At 46.5% G+C, this 17,346-nt stretch overlaps 1 protein-coding gene and 1 pseudogene across 1 annotated transcript in view; both read left to right on the top strand.

The window, feature by feature from the left end:
* The window catches only part of LOC144116204 (frequenin-1-like), a 485,524-nt gene that overhangs the window by 451,131 nt on the left and 17,047 nt on the right, over nucleotides 1-17,346 (top strand). The window lies entirely within an intron of this gene.
* Nucleotides 1,313-4,026, top strand: LOC144094088 (uncharacterized; annotated as a pseudogene).

Below are 17,346 nucleotides of genomic sequence, written 5' to 3'. Positions count from 1 at the left end.
CCACTCTCGTCAAACGTGTTCTTACTGTCCTCAGACACTATTTACATCCAACTTTCCCGAACATGTCTTCTTAGATATATTACCTGGCCCTCACGCAAACGTCCCAGCAGTCTGTTTGTGATGAATGCATCTACAGCCCTCCCATAATGGCGTTTGCGGCCTCTCTTCCTCAAAGCACAGAAGCTGACGCAAGGGCAACCAATACTCATTCTCGGTTACTTCAACGCACATCACCGCGCTTGTGGATACCACTACGACTCGGCTAAAACCAGATGCCCTGGGATGACTGGCATACGCCCCAGCTCACCCTCATCACGGACGTCGCCTACCCTACTAGACTCGGCACGGGCCTACACCGAGATACAACGACGGATCTCGCCTTACGAACCCCGGAGTAAAAGCTGCTTGGTGTCACACTCACGATAATTTTCGAAGCGATCTTTTCATGGTCGAGATCGTGATACAAGAGCCCACGAGGCAACGTACGCGGCCGACTGAGGTGATTAACTAGGACTCCTTTCGTACGCACAGGAAAGAGCAGGACACACCTCCCGCCATTATCGACATCAAAGCATGGACAACCAAAATTGTCAAAGCAGTGCCCTACGCCATGCAAACCGTCAAGTTAGAAGACACAGTCCAACACTGCGACCACTACTACGGCCATCTTTGGGGACGCAAGAAGTCGCTCGAAGCTCTACTCGACACTCTAAAATGAGACCGCGATATCCGCCGTCGACTGGTGCGTGCCCACACGAAGATCGAGAACTATTCAATTGAACTCACTCGACAAAGGAGCCACAACATTTGTGACCAAATGAACAAGACCCCAAACGCTCGTAACACGTTAAACCTCCTCCGACATTTACTCGACCCTGCTGCAGGCAAGCTCCAAGCACGCCAACAGTTAGAAAGAATCTTCCACCAGTCCTGGCACGGCAGACGAGCTCAAACGAGAGCTTATAGAAATCTATATCCGCCCTGAACCGGCAACCAAGCTTCCCTCCTATCAGGGCTCGAACAGACCCAGCCTAGACGCTCTAATCACTCTAGCGGAGGTCCGAGCAGAACTTAATCACCTCAAAACCACATCGGCGGTCGGTCCCGACCGCATTTCTAACGAGATGCTTGGGAATCTAGACAACGCATATATTCAGGCCCTCACCGACTACCTTCAAGAATGTGTTGGGCCAGCGGTACCACCGCGCAGGACTGGAAATGCGGCAGACTAGTCCTGATCCCAAAGCAGGGTAAACCACCAAACTTGGCCAACCTCCGTCCCATCTCTCTCATATCCTGCGTTTGGAAGTTGATGCAGCACGTTATCCATATCAGACTCCTTCGCTACTTCGAAGACAACCACCTCCTACCAGACGCAATGCTCGGCTCCCGCCCTCATTTAGAGGTCTCGGAAGTTATCCTTTTTCTACATCACCAGGTCATGACGCGTCGCACATTAGACACGAAAGTCATCGTTGGCCTCTATGCTGCCAGATCCTCAATAAATTCCTGCATGAAGCGATTCTTCAACAGCTCCAGACTTTTGGTGGCGGAAATCGCACATATGCGTACGTCTGAGACTTCCTCACCAACCGCACAGCACAACTCAGCGTCGGCACGGGAGATCCCTCCATCATCCCTCCTGGAAACCGTGGCACGCCGCAAGACTCTGTGCTCGCGCCGATGCTATTTAAGGTTGCGCTGATAGGCCTGCTGAAGCTACTGGCTGACATCCTCCACCTAAACAGCATTTATGCTGACGACCTCACCCTTTGGATCACGCACGGCAATAACGGTCAGATAAAAGACACTCTCCAGACCACCACCAATCGAGCCAGAGACTATTTCGACACAGTTGACCTCACCTGCTCGGCTGGGAAGACGTCCACCAAAGATACTTCATGAGATCATCTTCCAGGTGCAAGAAAACCCCATCCCTCGTACAGATCACATCAGGATCATGGGCCTACACCTACAGGCCAACGGCAGCAACAGCATTACGCTCCAACTCATCGACCAGTCGGTGGTACAGATCGCCCGCCTTCTTAAGCGAGTCTCCAAGAAGCACCTAGGTATGCGAGAGTCCAACCTCCAGCGCCTCGTTCAAGCCTTCATCTTCCTACCTTTCCTACGTCTCGCCCGTGCTGAAAGCGAACGGCTAGAGGCGACACTTCGCAAAGCATATAAGACGGCCCTGAGTCTTCCCATGTCTACAACTACTCACAAGCTTATGGCTCCCGGCATCTTCAATACCGTGAGCGAATTGATTGAAGCAACCACCACTGGCCAATACGAGCGGCTCTCGCTAATATAAGCTGGCCGATCAGCACTGCAGTAGGTTGGGATCTCACTGACGAGGGCGGCCCCCAGTTATGCTGGCCTTAACCCAGAATATCGCCCAAGTCTCCGAATCTCTACGATTCCAAACAGATGCACCCGGAACACCACGCCAAGAGACGGGCCAACCGTGCACGTTAATTCGAGACAGGCTTCAGTGGACGTCCGGACGTTACGTATACAAGTGCCTCTTACTATCCCTTGAGGCCAGCGATGGTGATGGTAGCTCTCGCCCCTCACCGCAGCTGGCACACAGGCTGCAGCATTCACAATGTAGAAACAGTCACCGCAACAAAGCAGGTTGCCATTGCGCAAGCGTTAACCCACCCTATTACCACAATCGTCATCAGTAACTCCCAACAGGCGAACCGCAACTACGATGCCGGTCGTATCTCTCGCCGGGCATTACACATTCTACGTTCTACTCCCCCCTCTTCCACCTCTCACTTACTCCTTTGGGCTCCAGTCCACGAGTCGCTCAGGGTAAACGCCCAGGGCGCACACTCTCGCTCGAGATCTCAGCTGCCGATCCGAGTGTATGATCCGCCGCCCCGCTTACCCTGACACCGTGCTGTGACAAAGAGGACGAAGCGCTCGCGCCAGGGCTGCAGCCATTAAATCATCTAATGTCGCTCGTTCATCGCGCCTCCTTATTCGGCTTGCTGCCACGTAACGTTTGGTGGAGGTGTGGGGTGACACCCAAATTTCATCCTCCTGGTCATCGGTTTTCAAAGCCCTGTGTCTGCATCCTTCCGTCAGCTACGGGTTCCTGGTCCGCGCCGTCCGGCTGTGCCTCTGCCTGCCAGACCCGAACCGAGGTCGCCGTTGCTCCCCCGCCCCGTCCCCACCCCGACCAACCGACACGACACGACGAACTGGAACCGACGCCATGATCCGACCTACTGACCCCGAGACACCGCTCACGTGAGAAGGCACCGTCCCCATGCCGTTCGACGCGTCCAAGGGCCTAGGCCGTCGGCTCCTGGCGACCAGCGGCTGGGATGCTACGTGGACTAGCACTCATTCACTCATCTCTTTCATAGTGGCGGCCAGCACTAGATCACCTTGCCATCTCTGTTCTACAGTGCTTCAAGCCCATCACTATTTCGCGCACATCTTCTACAGTGTCTTTCATTCGCGATCGGGATGATCGCTCGGTGGCCCGGGTAGTGTAACGAAGACGATGAAGCTGGCAGTGGCGCGGGACGAAGCGCTCGCGCTTGGCCAGCAGAAATTAAATCATCTCTTGCCCATCATTCATCGCGCACGTAACAATATCTCACACGCTTCTCTACTCACCATTTACTCGGGCATCATCCGATACTACACGCTCGGAAGCTGCACATACCTGTATATCCTCCCGCACATCGCGATTTAACAAGACGCTAAGCCGTAAAATGGCGCAAACTACAAACAGGGAGCTTTCCACACCCCCTCCTGCACAGCAAAATCTTTCCACAACGGATAGCACCCAGGTGCAAATACTGCTCACTTCCAGCCACTGTCATACATATGGCGTGGACTTGCACACACTACAGCGCAAACTCAAACACCCCTGAGTCGTGGGAGTCCCTCCTGCGCAACCCCGAGCCAGCAGACCAACGCCGGCTTATCCACCACGTGGTGGAGGCCGCGACATCCCAAGGGATCCCGGCCGACCTCCTTGAAGCCAGTGCATACGGTCCTTAGACTGGTCCCCTATTTTGGGGGGAAATAAAGAGTTCACCGCCATCCTTTTGGGCTAGCATTTGAAATGGTGATGCAATCGTCGATTAAAATCGCGACGCCCGGCAAGAATCTCCGCAGCGCCAAGTGCGGGGAGCATTATGACGTCGTTGCGGTACCGGTACATTTGCAACGCGTAAACGCTTGGCTTCAAGGAAAAAAAATCGCTGCCGCAGGCAAAGCCTCCTCAGCGTTGTTTCGCAGCAATCAACGAGGCATGACAGGTTGTGGTTGACGGCAGCGGAAATTTAAAAGCTTACCTTCCGTGACGTCACACCCAGTTTTAAAAACTCCTCCGGTGCTGTGAGGGGAAGCCTAAATTTAATTGCCGATGAAGTCACCTCTTTAAATGCCGGCCCAAAAACAACTGGCATACTTTACAACTACCGACTACATAGATTTTAATCCTTGAATATTGCTCAATTCTCGAAAAGTAGTAGCGTTGCCCTTTAATCATGTTTCAAGAAATACTCTACTCTGCTACCTATAACACTGAAAATTGCTAAATGCACTAAAAATGCAAACACAATTAAAAACTGCGAAAACAATAACAAAAATAATTGGAAACTGCTGCAAGACTTCCCCTTAGGAACAAGACCATAACGGGTAAATTTGAGCAAACGAATATTCTATGATTTTACCTAGCGATATCGCTGCCTACTTCTGGAATCATTTTTTCCCCAAATCAGCAGTCCTCACCCTCCTATGCGCTCTATTCTCTTGAAAGGCAACCACAGTCCTTCTCTTTTACTCCAGCTAACACTGCAGAAATTGATTCTGTCATATCAGAGCGATATCGCTCCCTGGCTGAGATAATACCTGTGCAAAACAGATTAAAATAATCTGCATATGAATAAAACTGTTTTTAGCTACATATTAAACCTTGTCAAAATTGTTGTCTTTCCTGAGCAGTTTAAAGTTGCCAAAATTATGCCTACCTTCAGTAAAGAACTGAACAGCCGTAATATATACAGACAAATATACTTCCTTTTCTCGATTAAATTTTTGAAAACCTCTGAAATAGGCTGTATATATACTTTAACAAGTTCAATATATTAACTTCTAACCAGTACAGTTTCTGCCCGGCTTCGAACAGGTACGGTCATTTCGTGTTTTACTTACACTATTAAATCAATTGTTTCATCGTGCACTAAAAAATATGTATATATTTTTTTCTTCCCGAATCGTCAGTATATAGACTTATTTGTATCCATTTTTAGATCCACGACTAGTCTGTGGTTAAGGATCCTTGAGTGTCGTTATGTAACTGCATGTGTGCTCTGAAAAAAAAAATTTTAAATAAGGAATGAAATCCTTTATTTACAAAAGTTACTCACCTGGTTCTATGTTTATCGATTTCTGCAAAGCATTTTACTCTAGTAACCATATCATATTATTCAGTAAACTTGAGTCGTATGGTATAACTGGACTGAGAAGAAAAGGACACGCTCTCTGTCCTGTGTTCGTAGCACTGTTTTATGAGTAACTATACAAAACTAACTCGCCCAGTCTACCGTTCTTCGGTATAACTGGACTGACATTGAATTTAGTAAAAAGTTCCTATCAAATAGACGCCAAGTCGTTTTTATTCATGACCATTCCTATGGCCATATACAGGGTTATTTTTTAACATTTACAATTTTTTTATTTTAAAAGCCATGATAGATGCGGTCTTTTGAGCTCAAGTGGAAAGCAAAGGGGACATTATGTACCTTACATGGATCAATAATGAGACGATTAATTAACTTTGCCTCTTCTTCAGCCGTATTATCTTAGCATTTGTGTGCTGCTCTTTTTAGTTTATAGCATCTTGCCTAAAATTGATCATTTTCCGCTTTACATGCCCCTGAAATCTCACCATAATTTAGTTTTGCCTAGGATTCATACTGAATATCGAAAATGCAGATCATAATTTCTCACCCAGTTATTTTTGAGCCAGTTATCTAATAACATAAAGATTATATCGTGCTTACAGTAAAGGTGTTTTTAAATCGCAACTAAGGTTTTTTTTGTTTATTTGAGCGTTGCATTTTGCTGCTTGCTTTCTTGAGGTTCACGTTGTCAGCATAGGAAGCCTCTCTCACGACTACATAACCTTGGGGCGTCCTTCTATATTCTGATCTATTGTACCACCGTGTTTTTATTATATGAGTATAAATTTTGAATTAGAATTGGAATTTTGATATTTGAATGCGCCATTTTCCAGCTTCAAGGTATTTACAGGAACGGGAAGTGGTATTGCAGTTGCACCACATCGGGTTTGTCGCAATTATTCCGTTTCCTTCTTCTCACTGGCGCATACAAAATTGACAACGCTTGCGGGATGGTGAGCCACGATCAAGTGCAGTTACTTGCATGACTAATTCTATTTGTTCAAAGAGAACTACGGACCACGCCGCTTCGGGGGCTAAATAGGCCGAACCAGAGGGTGACCCTCGACAGCACTCTAATCATGTGTTTCCTTTGAGAAATATAAACTATGCGCTGCCGTTCCGAGCTGGTGGGCTTTGCATTATTAACATACGCTTGAAAAAACAAATAAAGTCGTTAGTTTACCCGCTTATATGCACCAGGAAATAAATATATCAAAACATTCACTGTTCGTACCAATTGTACACATAATTAACTAGAGGTTGTCGTAGTATTTATTGTTCACAAGACTGTGAAATTTTGTTGTATGGCTGTTACAAAAAGGCAAACACGAAGACAGACAAAATTTTGCGCATTTCTGAAAGTTCTAACCGCCTTTTGCGGTCTATGCAGTTGCAGACTGAAAGTAGTTTTTCATGCATGTTTTTTTTTTCTCGATTTGATTCTAGCTTTGAACTCAGATCTTACTTCAGATATTGGTGCTTTCGCGTAATCTGTGCGGTCTTTTCACCTTTTTCAACATTTAGGGCTCTCACAAATTCTTCTTACAGGGTGTTTCATATGTCCCTTATCCCTTTGTAATACCCCTTCTAGAGGACCTTTCGGGGCAGTTGAATATATAAATAAATAAAATTTCACACCCCACATTAATTCTTACTTTCACCATTTCCTTACACTCTAAACAGAAAGGAGTAAAAAGGAAGTAAGCTGTCTTCTAGTGCACTCTCTATTATAAAAGTTGGTGCTCATAGAGGAGAGTTTGCTCGCTTTTTACTTCCATATACGTGTTTTTGTGTTAAGGGTGTACGGTCATACTTGCGCTCTGCTACTGTCACCTTAGCGCAGTTTTGAAATGTAATTTTAACGCCAGTTGCCATTGAGATGAAAATAAACCCGCGACTGATTACATGCGGCTGACTTCCATTAAGCCTGTGCTAAAGTGGGTGTTTCGGCCCGCAGGTAAGAAGACAGTGTGATGAGTGAAATAGAAGCACGCTCGCGACGCTGTGTACAAGAGCGGTCACCGCACTGTGCCCTCCTTGGAACTAAACCAATTAAAATGTTTCTCCAGACAGCGCTTGGGGACTTACACCTGTTGCGGGTGTATGTCCCCAAACCCACACATCACCACCTCCACCACCACTAGCTGATACAACGTCGAGAAAAAAAATCTACGGTTGTGTCACAAACTTGACAGTGAGATTGCTTTCACCAGGCACCAAATCTCCTGGTTTATCTCTCTAATCCTGCGGGTTCTGTGTGTTCGGAGCAGGTTGACTGTATAATCCCTTCGGTCAGCCTCAACAAAAGCATAAAAAATTGACAGACAGTTACGATAGTCGGTAAGGCGAAATTTGAGCGGAGCTCTTCACACAATCACCTGCCACCACTGGCAGGTGTCGTGTTACGCTGGTAGCCATCCTCAGCGATCTTCCCGGGGCAGCCACCTTCCGGTTGTCCATTCTATCAGCTCTCGCCGTGGCAGGTGGTGTTCCGCACTGCTACTGCCTGCCAACGCTCCACCTGTCACACACCTACACACGGCACCTGTCAGGTGGCGTGTTACGCCACCTGACAGTCTCATTTGTCGCTGGCGTAAAACCAAGCGCAACAAAGGCGTCAAGAAGCCCACGTAACCCTGGACCTCTACAGTCCAAGCACATGCAGACCACCTCGTACGCCGGAACTTGCAGTTTCCACAACCCCCTTAACAGCCAGCTCGAGACTAACCATTGGCGGAACATTATTCCATCCTTTACCCAACCAAACAAACCTTAAGACACTAGAAAACACCTTCTTCGCCCAAAACCATGACCTCCTCTATAACCCACTACTGAATCCCACCCTCTGCGCTGGAAAGCTCCTTTACATTGCGGGAGTTTCACCAGGCACTCGGCTGAATCAAACGAACACCACCTCAGGAACAGTTGGTTTCACCAATTACTCTATAACCTCTCCCCTGAACTCCTCGTAACCACCCCCTTTCAACTTGCAATCGCATCTGAACAACAGGCCAACTAGCCCCTGGAGGGAAACACTCAGAAGACTTTTTCACTCAAACGCCAGGCAAACCGCTTGAAGGTGCTAACCCCCGTCCCATTTCTCTTGTATCATGTGCGGTGAACACTTAGAGAGAATGCCAGCAATCGCCTGGAATTCCACCTTGATAATAACATCTTGCTCTATAACAACGCGGGACCCTGAAGGCGTAAATCAACACCAGGCAGGGTGCTTCGTACCTCCGACGGCAACTACCGATTCTCCAGCACCCCTCCACTCAGAGCTGAACTTAACCTTGATATCGACGAGGTTTTTCACAATCTGCCACACAAACCAGTTCTGGACTAACTGCATCAGACTAACTACCGTTCTCAGCTGCGCAGCAGTGTGAAAAGGATCATGCAATTACCTACTGCCACTATCCATTATCCCAGCCATAAACAATCCCCCTTCCCCGCCGTCAAAGGGGCCCTACAGGGCTCTGTACTCTTGTCCGCTCTATTGAACATCGCTATGATGACCGATCCTTTTCTACATGACAAAGGCATCAACCTTAAATGTTCCCTTTACTGCCATAATACCACCCTAGAGATAAATTCTGTCCCTGCTGCGGATAAACAGGCAACTGTTCAGGCGACCGCAATGTCACTGATACCTACAGTTGCTCCATCGGCCTCTCTTGCTCGCCTCACGAACCATATCTTGCCGTCCTGAATGCCCGTAGGTACTTTTTCGATTGCGCTCTAATTCAGGTATACGCTGGGGCAGCCGGGTTCATTGTTCATATTATGGACAAATAACCATATTATCAACAAGCTGGCTAGCTAGATCAATCAACGAGCACATATACCTCGACGAAGTAGGCGCCACGGATTAAAGGACCAACAATTAGTACATATAAATGACATTGTAATCCACTCCCGTGTTCTATACACCATTCCTTACCCCTACCGCACCTGTACCAAAAACCATAAATTCGTCATAGTCCTTCGAAATTCACACTGCTTTGCGCCGCCAACCCAGTCGCCGCGCCCCTTGAGCGTACTGAGGCCACACTGATCCCTCAAAAGCTCAAGGATCCTTCAGATGCCCTCCTTGTGGCGACTATCACGGCATACCATATATCTTCTGAAACTCCGCACGAGCCTCGTCCACCCCTCACCTAACCACTCCAGCCCCTTAGCATTGCGGAAGTGGCTCGCTACCACGCAGAGCGGGTGGACCAATTTTTCAGCCCTTTGGCTGCCGACGTCAAAGGAGTCATCAAAGGTGACGAAATCGACATGTCGCCTAACGCAATTACCTAATTTTTTAAAAAATTGCCTTGGACAGAGGGCTTAATTCTTTTAGTGCACTAGCATTAGATGCCTCGCTAGCGAAAAAGCCGTCTTGTCTGTAGTTGAAGCCTCGGAGTATGTCGGGTAAGCTCTCGGTGGAGCGTCGCGCAAGCTTCAGCCAATGGGAGGAAGCTCGGATAAGTTCGAGGGAGCGTCGTGCCAGCTGCAGCCAGTTAGAGAAGGCGTCGCGCCAGAAGCAAAAGAAGAGAACATGAAGAGCGAGAAACGCGGTTGCGTGCGCTTGCAGATGCCAGGAAGAAACGGAAAATGATGTAGTCGCCGGAGGTACGTGCAGTGCAGCAAACGGCTAATCATGGAAGAAGCTGGTCCTTCGACAGATGCCAATGGCGAACTGAACAGCAACGCGAAAGAAGAGTTCGAAAAACGTGAGTCAACCGATCGAGAGGATACAGCGAGGCGGAAAACCGGAGAAGAGCGGCGAAGACGGTAGAACCTTGATAAACGGGATGCGGAAACAGATTGAGAGCTAGATCCCCGAAGAAGAGCGAGAAGGAAGAGGCGCATGAGGAGCTCGCAGAAGGCAGCGTTTATAAATATTCTTCCGTTTCGAAGCTGTCCCCGAGAAGCCGGTCGCGACTTGCTCGGAGTGCGAAGGCGCTGCAGTCGACGCGTCGTGGTCGTCGCACGGTGCGGCCGACAGTGGGCGTCTCGCTGAATATGGTGGCAGAATGCTTTGCTGTGCGTCCGCTTTTTGTTTTCTTGACACGCCAATGCATTCATAGCTATCAGTAGCTGCTAGTAGTTCTCCATCGCTTTCGATATCCGTCAAGGAGAAGTTTCAAAGATGTCATGAACGGCACGGTTAACCGCTACAGCTCATGCAGCCGCTCTCTGTCAGGAAGTCTTATTGAACTTCCAAGCGTATAAGCGGTGTGGCTGCGCTTTGTGCTCTACGATGAGCTGAAAACCAGCACGTATGACGACCTGCATCATACGCGGCTGCACTTGCAGCTAAGGCGATATGAATGGCCGCTACTTGCTCACCATCTGACTCTCTGCTCCTCAAAAAGTGGAAAAAGAATTTTTCCTGCGTGGACGGGCTGCTCGAGAAATCACGCAGTATATGCGACTTCGTTTCAAGAAATCACTCATCCTAAAAGCGTAGAGACGGCGTAGACCCTTAGCGAAAAAATGCTGTGCTAAAAATGCATTTCGAATACATTGTATTAATTTCGTAATAATTTCGTATTTTTTCTCCCTACGCTTAAATTGCCACACGAATGCTTTCTAAGCATGCTAGGAGTACTATTCTCAACATTGTTACATATGCATCAAAAATTAATTTCCTGTCCGCTTGGTATATTTATTATGCATGAAAAATATACTAAACATATACAATTAATAAATTAAAAATATATTAAAGTATACATTAATACATTAAAAGTATACTAAAATACACATTAAACACATTACACTACATTAAAAATACACTAAAATATACAATGAATACATTAAAAATCTACTCACTTCGGCACGGCTTACAAAAGGAGTGCTAGTCGGATTCACCGGATAATACTGATCAATGTTGTCAACAGCAGAAGTAATGACTGAACTGGTTATAAGCTTTAGGAGACAGACAATCCCAGATAAAACGCGTTGTCATCAAGAAGTCTATGCCAATGCAAGGTCACGTGATGGGACCTGAACGTGAAAGATATCGCCACGCAGGAAATGCCGACGGAAAGTGACAGTGACGTCAGCAAACACGAACTCCTCCGACAAGCCTAATACTTGGCTTGGCTTATATACACCCTCCAAGAGGAGACACGTTATCTTGCCCGGTGAGGCACTTTTTGCGCACACTGTGGACCCCAAAATTGTCGCACAAGCGTCGGAGTGTTCGGGATCGAATCTGCGGTCTATCTAGAACCGAATTGATAGTCGTAACTTGCGTCAGGCATCGGCCAGGAGTCGAACTGTCAACGAACAAACGCATGGGCGTCTATGGGAGCCGGTCGGCCTTGCCATTCGGGGTCCTTTTCGCTGGCATGTTCGGGCCCGGAGGCACGCATGGCGCCATTGCCGGTATAATGCTATCCCGCTCTCCACACGTAACTTAAATAAGTGGTGATTGCCTTTCCGCTAGCAGTTAACATAAACGAATGGACGAAAAGGCAGAGTTTTCACTGTTCCCGGAAACGCCATTTCCAGCACTAGGTTGTTCACGGCAGCTTGAAGTGTGCTGCAAATATGCTGGCGCGGACTACTCATTTGTTAGAAGTGAAGTAAGCTATGAACGAATTAACTTCGTATTTACGAAAGTACACTTTAAATACACTGCCAACATGTCATTTCCCGAAACGCGATTTCGTGCACTAACTGTTCCACGGCTGCTTGAAGTGTGCTGCAAATACGTTTACGCGTACAGCTCATTCATTAAAATTGAGGCATACTTTGAACGAATTAATATGGTATTTGCGAAAGTACACTTTCAATACATTGCCAACATTCAAAGGCCATTTCCGGAAACGCGATTTCGAGCACTAGATTGTTCTACGGCCGCTAAAAGTGTACTTCAAATACGTTTAAAAGGACTGCCCATTTGTTAAAGCTGAGGTAAACTCGCGACGAATAAAATTTCATATTTACGAAAGTACACTTCTAATACATTGACAAGATGCTAAAACCGCATACATAATTTTTCACGTGTTCGTAACGTGCTCGAAATATGCTTTAAGCGACGTATACTTCGAATGCATTAATTTCATATTTACGAAAGTGCACTTTTAATATATTGACAAGATGCTGAAACCGTATTCATATTTTTCCCGTATTTTAAATGTGCTCAAAGCACGCTTAAAGTGACGTATTTTTGGAAAATTTGAAGAATATGTTTCCCATATGAAGCATTAAATTTCAGGAACCTATTTCCGGCATGTTTTTAGTGCATTCATGAATACAAAATATGCTCAAAATACATTATAAATATGCCGAAGTATATTCCAAACGTATTAGTTTTCGCTAAGGGGACGATGACGTCGTCAAGATTGAAGGGTGCATCCGCACTGAAGAAGTCGTTCTGAGGTGATTTCCGATCGATCCTGCCTAGCCATCATTGCTTTACAATTAAAAAGCGGCGGTAGCCGAATTGTATGGACGGAGTCTGGCTGCACGCACCCAGTAGTTTTCATGTCGCATTGACAGGAGCTGAGGAATGAAATTATTTCGAAACCATTTATCTCAAAGCTATTAATGAAAATGGTGCTTCCCTGTGACTTCCTCACATCTCGCAAGGTCGAGCTGCTTTAACTGATGTCGTTTTTAGAACAGGAGCCTGATCCGCGGGAAATGTATTTTCTTTGAAACGGAAAAGAGAGGCTGTAGGAGAGGCTCTTCAAGAGTAGCTGTCCTAACTTTTCGGCCAGTTGCCTGCAACACTGAGATCAATTTACAGCCCCGATTGTTCATTTTTGTTTAGTAACACACATGCATTTTCTTTTTGCAAAAGTAACACTCAGATCAATTTACAGCCCCGATTATTCATTTTTGTTTAGTAACACACATGCATTTTTTTTGCAAAAGTAACACTCAGATCAATTTACAGCCCCGATTGTTCATTTTTGTTTAGTAACACACATGCATTTTTTTTGCAAAAGAAACACTCAGATCAATTTACAGCCCCGATTGTTCATTTTTGTTTAGTAACACACATGCATTTTTGTTTTGCAAAAGTAAGATGGCAAAGGAAGGAAGGAAAAGTTCGTGCACTGAGAGCGTTTATATACATGGAGTGGTGTTAGGTTGCCCGAGAGCAAAGATGGAGCAGCCTAATACCCCTTAGAGAACAAAAAAAGCGGCGACGTACGAGTATCTCTTAACAGGTTCATAGTAAAAAGTAGAAATGAACTGAAGTGCTTCCTTTCATTTGTAATAGCCTTAATCTCATAGTTTTAATATTATCTGTGCTTGCGTGATGTTGCTTATTTTTAGTGATGGAGTTTGTCCCTCATACTACGTAGGTTCCTTCATTAGAAATTTTCTAATTTAACTATGGCACCTTGCGCAATGCTTCAGTGATGAGCATATCATGAAGCAGTATAGTCGCCAGTAAAAAAGATCAGCACTATGACGTCATCAGAGCGGTGAAATCGCACCGCGCGGCTAGTGTGGCGCCATGCTTTGCGAACACACCGGGCACATTCGTTATCGGAGAGAGGAAAGTGGAAGGCATCAACCAAAATAATGAAGATAGAAACACATTCCGACTCCCGCATGGGAGCCTTGTTCACAATGAGGTAGAACGTAGTGGCGGTGATTTTTTTTTTTTGTTATCGGCGTGTTCGTAACCGTAGCGCTGAGCATTGCTATCTGCCGCTCCGGTGGCACGTCACTAGTGCTAATCGTTTTTATTCGCGACTGTACCTTGAGGAATATTCATCATAAGCAGCAACATAATCCTGAATACTGGGGCGCTTAGCACGCTAAAAAAAAAGAACGTGGCTGGGACATGCGTGCAAAGAAGCTTCGGTGGCCTGACACGATATGTGACGAGCAAATGGCTTTCAAATTATACCGCAACACGCCTAAACTTGAGCCGCTGCACGCCATTTTATCGGTAAACTTGTCGCAGACGTCAGCGTGGTGAGCGCAGCAGGCGCATGTCTTTGCTGCGTGACAGCAAGAGCGGGTGAGGGACGTATGCAGCGTTAGCAAAAAATCAAATCAACCGACTCAAACTCTTCTCCAGGCGATAAAACCGTTCCTAATGATTATAAACATTATGCCTCGCCGTAGAACAGGGTCGCAAAACAAATATTACGCAAGCGCAACGCTGCGCGCTAGCAGACGACGGTAGCTGAACCCTCGACCACAGCGTCGCGGTGGCAGCAGCATCGGCGGGTCGCCTCCTCCCCATGGGCACACCGGGGAGTTTCGAAACTGAGGTATATATCGGAGGAACGTGTAGTCGAGAGTAGTGTACACAAGTGTCTCCAGAGACCGCCGAATAAAGGAAACAGCGACTAGAATCGCTGCGAGCAGATCAGGTGGCTTATCGCAAGAGGAAAGCCGAGGAACGACTTCATGAACATTTCGCTGCGACTAGAATTTTTAAGCTTATAAGCATCTAAACGAAGATGAAAACAAACCTCAACAAGGGCAGACGTGCTAGCGCACCCAAGTCGACCTGAGCATAGCGAAGTTAATTGAGGCAATTCTTTTTAACCAATATATTCGGGTATAATGAGTTTCGGTTTTTGTTCATTGGATTATCTTCTTTCTTGTCTATGTGTATCGATTCTTGAAAGCTTTCTGTCGCGTGATCTTGTGATGTATGTATGTATGTGTGTGAAGGAAGCCAAGAGCCACGGAAACCATGGAACACATAGGAATGTTTCTATTTTTCAAATTTGTGTTGTTCATCAATGGGAGATTAATAGCGTAAATGTTTATTCCTTAAAGGCATATGATTAGACAGCAGGAGAAAAAACAGCCCTCTGCCACCTGTGGGATCCGAACTCACGATCTCCGAATTTCGCGTCCGATGCCCCACCAACTTAGCTACAGCGACGGCTGTCCACTCTACTGCTTTCATGGGTACTTATGTTTTGCGTGTAAGGGAACCTTGAGAGTGTTCACCAGCGCCACCCTCGTCCATACCGTAGTACGTCTTGTATTACCGCGAGTGTAACGTGGAACATCATCGAACGGTGAGGGCGGAAGTTATGCGAGGACCCTCTTATCCTACCCATGGCATCTAGACTGCCAGAACAGAGGTCTATTGAGAAGACAAGGAAAGTGAAATGAGGTTTCGTTATGACATACACATGAGGGAAGCCAACAACCACCGAAACTAAGAAACGTAGGAAAATATTGGTTTGTTTTTAAATTTGTGGTGTTGATCAAATGGGAGATTATTAGTGTCATTTTATCGCTTAAATATAATTGATTAGGAATCAGAAGAAAAAGCGACCACCTGTCGCCTTGAATAAAACTCTCATTGGCCCACGCCACCAATGTGCCTCAGTCAACTGCACTCGGCCGCCCAGGCCGACACCACAATTTCTCTCTCGATTTCACTCGCTAACAAACTTTGTGGGGCTGTCCAGGGGACACGCATTTAATTTGGCTCAAACACACATATGCACTCTTTGAAGATCTGTTGAAGCATGACATCGTGGCTTCGTGGTAGAAGGGTGCTTTTGCTACAGCTTGTCGACACTTTCTTGTTCTTGTTCTGACCACTGTCTTCATTTGTGTCGCGACGCGTTGACCGTCTGCTAAAATATTCAGCGTTCTTTAGAGAAAGTAATCAATATCCCACCTAATAGCAATCGTTTCTTGCCACTAGACAGGAACGCGAGTACGACACCATATTTTCTAATTGCATGATTCTAGTGTCTCTATACTAGCTTCAGGGTACGCCGTCATCAGAGCTGCCGCGTTCGGCAACGCCACTTTTTCAGGAGCAGCGTTTGTTGATGCGTAGTACAATGCGAAGCTATGTGGACACGCTGAATTGTCGCTTGTGTCTCTTGTGGCGCTTTTATGGGATCTGAGGGTGAAGCTCACGCTAGTTCAGAATATTGCGACCTTATTACGTACGGACCGCGTTGTCTTTTAAAAAGTTCACACGGGCACTGTTCCAAGTAATAAAAAAGAGTTTTGACCGAACTGCCGGAAAACCGGACTTTTCTTGATCCCTTACGACGCCTTGTCTCCTTGCAGTTGCGAAGATGGGTTCTGTGCGGTCAGACCCCGGCAGTGTTTCTTCTTGGTTGTTTTGAAAGCCGGTCTTCAGCACATTTAAAAGTTAAAAAACTATGGCAGAAAATTAAAACGAAAATTGGCGATAGCTCAGCAGCCCCTTAAGTCACGCGCCCACATATATCTAGGCCACTTCTTTTGGGCTGGCTGTGGTTACTGCAGGGCATATGTGCGACGGATGGCGGTAGCTAATATTCCGCACTCTTTGCAACAAGCTGTGTAGACCAACTTTAACCCTGGCATGTAAAAGCAATGCATAGAAGGGCTTTTAAGATTGACGGTTCCACATTTCTCGCAAGCACCAGTGTAGGGCTGGAACGCATGTTCCGACAGTGGTTTAAGTGTCTACTATAAGCTCTATTGCTTACATAATGACTTCCTAAGGAAGGAACTAATTGACAACCCGAAAAGAGTGTACAGTCTCGAAGCACTGATATCATGACCCGGCACACTCTCCTTAACTGATCATTAGAGAGGGGGGATATTTTTGTTTGTGTTAAAAAATCTGGAACTTAGAAAGTTTTCTTCAACTAAATAATAATTAGTGACGGAATGGGATAGCCATACCGTCGGTGAACTGGCTCTGTTTTCGATAACCGAGTTTTAACTGGTTCAATTTTCCCTATGAGGGCTTTTTGTCGCTGAACACCCCGCATTACAGAAGCACTCCGCCTGTGTATAGAATGCCAAGCGATTCGACCTTTTCTTACACTTTTCCTTCTGATGGAGAGCGGCTGCAGAAGTAAATGGACAAAGGGCTTCACGGTCGGAAGACTGTGAACCTTTGGCGGAAAGAGTAATGACGGCGCAGACGTTTCCCCGCGCGGGAGAACGCAGTAGTTCATTTGTG

This window comes from Amblyomma americanum, chromosome 1 (assembly GCF_052857255.1).
Source record: "Amblyomma americanum isolate KBUSLIRL-KWMA chromosome 1, ASM5285725v1, whole genome shotgun sequence".
NCBI lineage: Eukaryota > Metazoa > Arthropoda > Arachnida > Ixodida > Ixodidae > Amblyomma > Amblyomma americanum.
Note: the sequence above shows the minus strand (reverse complement) of the source record. Positions and strands in the feature narration are given on the sequence as shown.